The sequence below is a fragment of the Malaya genurostris genome, chromosome 2 (genome assembly GCF_030247185.1).
Source record: "Malaya genurostris strain Urasoe2022 chromosome 2, Malgen_1.1, whole genome shotgun sequence".
NCBI lineage: Eukaryota > Metazoa > Arthropoda > Insecta > Diptera > Culicidae > Malaya > Malaya genurostris.
In genome coordinates this window covers 74,936,085-74,941,584 of record NC_080571.1, presented here as the reverse complement: position 1 = coordinate 74,941,584, position 5,500 = coordinate 74,936,085, and positions in this window count along the sequence as shown.

The window sequence follows — 5,500 nt, the reverse complement described above, 5'->3', positions numbered from 1 at the left end:
GGTGTCATTTTTGTTTGATTTAGTCTCTCTGTCCAGTAAATCACTTAAATCCTGCAGTAAAACTAGATTTGGTCTAAGTTATGAATTGAAACTAGTATTCGGATTCTTTTATATGTTTCAATAATTAATAAACAACTGATAATAACGTAGTACCTATAATGAAACGTTTAGTATCTCAACTCTTTTCGATGACGTTAGAAGGAAACAAGAATATTGATAATCTCCATTTTTTTCAATTGGATCGACTATACAAAAGCAACTATCTTTTGGTAGTATGTCACACACGCATGTTGACGTTCAGTCACACTGTTCACCTCAATTACGTTAATTGGTCATTGTCTGGATAGTCAAGGCCTACTGACAAACCCTCTCCAGAATAGTCTTCCAACTTCTAACTCTTCGGATTGCTAAGAAGAACACTGAAAGCAACTTGCATCATTGATAAGCGCGATTCAAGGCCTCCCAAGAGGAGTGCCTAGTGTTCTGGAGAGCGATTGATTTCGAGTCTATAGATACGGAGCTCACTTGAGCTCGTGCAGCACAGAAATATTGATATATTCGGTTGTTTTGGTGTCCTTGACCAGAAAGGTACAGACAAGAATGCACTGTGTGTGTGTTTTTTTTTGCGCTATTCGAGTAGGAAAATATCACGTGTTTTGCGATTCCCAAGTATATTTACGCAAGTGTTTGCCATGTAGCGGTGTTCATGAATGTTTGGAGATAGCTTGCGATAAGAATAATAGAAATAATCTTGACGAATTTCATTGTCTAATTAAGGTTTTAATTTATTAAACTGTGTGGTGCTAATTTAGAAAGTTGACGACGAAAGCAGAGGCAATTGAGTCTGTGTTTTTCGCATGATAATGTCAGCCATCAACTCGGTTCAGCTTGTCGCGCTCAGTTTGACTGTTGCCTTAGGTGTCATACATAAATTATGTCACGCATGACAAGACAAATTTTGTTGGATGGGTAGGAGAGGCAAATAATAACGTCACCTAAATTGTAGTTTGAATGAGAATATATTCCACAGTGTAATCGGGAGGAGCTTTAGCCACATAATAACTTTTGCCTCCCAAAAATGTCCTTTTGAAGAACGAAAATCTTTTTTCATATATTTTTTTTTTCAAAAAGTGAATGTGTAAATAGCATGTAGCAAAGCAATCAATGAAATTGTACGATTTCGTGAGGGACCAAAGGGTACAGACAATTCATATTCAACATAACCTAAAACAGTCAATAATCACTGGATTCAATATGATGTGCACAGAACGCACATATTAATTTAAAAATTAAAAACAAAAATTCCTTTAAAAAGTACACGTTTCGGCATGAACACGATTGATACCAAACTGAATTAACTCAGCGTGATGCAGCTAACTGACGTATGCCTGTAACTTGAAAGCGCGTTTATTAAGTCAATACATGGATCGAAATAGTTGCTGATTTGTAAGATATTTTACTTGTCCGATTATCCACGGTCTCCCCTACATCAAATTGGGTTGCCTATTTATTATTATTATTATTAATATCATTTATTTCACCCCGGCTTTAACCTTTTGGTCGTTCACCGGGGGGATGGGGTTGCCTATTTGATTCCACTCTACTCGAATATATAATCAATTTGAATTCCAAATTTGGAAACTCAGAAAACCGAGTAAATTACAGTGAAGTCTCGTACAACACCGCTCACTGAGGACGTGAATTATATGTCCCAGTTTATATATCATTTCTACTAATTGGGACAATGAACGATTATCTCGCTTCTGTCCACAGATAGCACCATGCTGTCTTCAGTATTTTTTTGGTTCTAGTCTGGCCCGTACCCAGGATTTCGTTTCGGGAGGGGCCCTGAAATAATAACAACCATGTTACTGAAGATTGCACCTAATTCTCGGTTCGCCTTTTGTACATTTTTTTTCATCGTATGTGCAGATTCTAACGACACAGTTTATTCTGGCGCAAAAGAAGTCAAAGAAAAGCGTTGTTGCAGAGAGCTCGAGGACGAACATTGATATCAACTTCACGAGGCATAGAATATTACAGAGTATAGCGAACGAGTGCACAGTATAGTAAACATCCGTAAAAAGCTTGGCCATCCTCATCACAAATCCAAGGCATCCGAAACAGCTTGGGTATAGCTCTTATACAGGGTGATTTTTTAAGAGCTTGAGAACTTTTTTAAACAATAAAACGCATAAAATTTGCAAAATCTCATCGGTTCTTTATTTTAAACGTTAGATTGGTACATGACATTTACTTTTTGAAGATAATTTCATTTAAATGTTGACCGCGGCTGCGTCTTAGGTGGTCCATTCGGAAAGTCCAATTTTGGGCAACTTTTTCGAGCATTTCGGCCGGAATAGCCCGAATTTCTTCGGAAATGTTGTCTTCCAAAGCTGGAATAGTTACTGGCTTATTTCTGTAGACTTTAGACTTGACGTAGCCCCACAAAAAATAGTCTAAAGGCGTCAAATCGCATGATCTTGGTGGCCAACTTACCGGTCCATTTCTTGAGATGAAAAAAAAAAAAAATTAAATTACGGTAACGGTGATAGATATATACAATATCAGGTTGTTTAATAAATAAACAAATGCTTCAAAACCAAACAATTTATTATATGAATAAACCGTAATTCGCCTCAACGAGAGCTATCAATTGAAGTAAAAGTAATAAGTATAACTTGTTCTTTTGCTTACTGCATTGCACTTATCATACTATTTATTAACATTTTTTCAGTGCTAAACAAACTTTCTATTTGTCGAATTTTGAAATTGTTCGTCTGTTGAATGTAATTCAATTACTTTTTAGAAAACAAATATCGAAATTTCAAACTTTGACTTAAAGTTTTGACAGTTCACAGCAAAGGGCAGATCGCTTAGTATATTCACTTTTAATTCATAGACAAATTATAAAAATGACAATTTTCTTTTACATTCTAACTTTTCCTGAGAGAAAAGATAATGTTCAGCTAATTTAAATCAAATCAAAGTAACTTGTAATACACCGTTCATTTCATTTTAATTTTGTTGTATATATCAGAAGTGATTTGCAAAACATTGCCTTCACAGCCTATAGGTTTCGTCTGTTCAGCACTTTTTCATAACATTCATGAGCAAAGTAAAATACTACTTCATAACTATTGAAAGTGAAGACGATAGGTCTAAAAGAGAGTATAATTCTACATTATTTGAAGGCGATATTTAATTTCGTCAGATAAAAAAACACATTTGAAAATGAAAATGTTCACCCCTCTATGTGGGCGTCATGCTCAATTATTTTTGACTTTTCACTTTTGGGTGCACGCTAAACGCAAACTATTAAACATAACTGAGCTAATAGCCTTTTTCGTCACGAGATGGTGTTACTGTGATGTCTTTTTCGATTTGTATTGGATTCGTTAAAGTGATCCATATTAATATATAATATATTTGCTCTTAATTTTACCCTTTCAACCCGTATTCTGGAACTGAATTCGAAAACATGAATTAAACCTTAAATTAAGTTCAGGAATCAGTTGGACCAGAATCTAGGTTCTGAATTCAGTTCCAAAACTTACTTTCGAATTCAGTTCCAGAATCTTTTTCATAAATACGTTTATTTCTTAAGGCAGTTTACATAAGTTTTTCTTCGCCGTAGCATCACTTTTACATAATATTCTTATCCTAATTTAATTCTAACATAGTCACATCGTTTTGAATTTATTTAAACATATTCTCTTATAGCTTAAATATCATCTTAGGTAACTCGTAATTAATTATGAAATCTACTCGGAAATATTATTTGAACCAAACGATTAACTTCTATAAATTATAAAATAAGCTGTTATTTTCAGATATTTTGTTGATAATTTCATAAACTGTTTCGAGTTTGTTTGTATCATTACATAATTTTTATTCTAATTTAGCTATTGGTTGAACTCATGGACGCAGCTGGGATCAGAACTAAGTCTTAAAAGGGGCCTTTATTAAATTGAAACTCCAATTTTCTTTATGAAATGATAAATAAGTTTCATGTATGAAAGGTCACGACAAGCAAGAATGTCTCGAACTGGGATATTGGATAGTCTACCTTGGGTACGCAAAGTATTTATTAGTTGAGATCTGACATCACGATACTCCACGCATGTCCAAACGACATGATCAATATCCCGATAACCTTCTCCGCAAGCACAATGATTAGTCTCGGAGAGCCCAATTCGAAGGAGATGTGCATCTAACGTGTAGTGATTGGACATGAGTCTGGACATCACACGAATGAAATCCCTACTCACATCCAGTCCCCTGAACCATGCCTTTGTCGATATTTTCGGAATAATTGAGTGCATCCACCGACCCAGATCATCTTTATCCCAAGAAGCTTGCCAGCTGGCAAGTGTTCTTTGGCGAGACGAACTATAGAATTCGTTGAAAGCAATAGGTCTCACATAAATTTCACCCTCAATAACACCACGTTTGGCTAAAATATCGGCTCTTTCATTGCCAGGAATGGAGCAATGAGCCGGGACCCAGACTATAGTGATTAGATAATTATTGTTCAATATGTCGTTCAGGCACTGTTTTATTTTGCCCAGGAAAAACGGTTCATTTAAGCCAGCAGCGTTTGAGCGAATGGCTTCAATTGCACTCAGACTATCTGTGAAGAGGAAATAATGGTTTGGAGATAATGTGACGATTACACTCAAACTATAATGAACTGCTGCTAGCTCTGCTATATAAACAGATGCAGGTTCTTGAAGCCTAAATGAGGCCGAAACATTATTGTTGAACATACCAAACCCTGTCGCTTCTTCAATTCGCGATCCGTCCGTGTAAAACATTTTCTCAGAGTCAATATGCCTGAACTTACTTGAAAATATTTTTGGGATTTCCGTCGAACGTAGATGATCCGGGATTCCACGCACTTCGCGCTGCATGGATGTATCGAAAAATAAAGTTGAGTCAGGGACATTTAGGAGGCTGACACGGATAGGAATATATCTTGAAGGGTTGATTTCCTGTGACATATGGTTAAAATATACTGTCATGAATTTTGTTTGAGATCGAAGCTCGACTAGTCGTTCGAAATTATTAATTACCATGGGATTCAGCACCTCACATCTTATTAGCAGGCGTGATGAAAGCTCCCAAAATCGATCTTTTAATGGAAGAACTCCCGCCAGAACTTCAAGACTCATTGTATGTGTCGAATGCATGCAGCCTAAGGCAATTCGCAAACAACGGTACTGAATTCGCTCAAGTTTGATAATATGAGAGTTTGCAGCGGAACGAAAACAAACGCATCCATATTCCATCACTGAAAGTATCGTTGTTTGATACAATTTTATTAGATCTTGCGGATGAGCACCCCACCAAGATCCTGTTATTGTTCGAAGAAAATTTACTCTTTGTTGGCATTTCGTTATCAGATACCTAATGTGTCCTCCCCAGGTGCATTTGGAATCGAACCACACCCCGAGATATTTAAAAGTTAAAACCTGTTGGATCATTCTTCCCATCATAT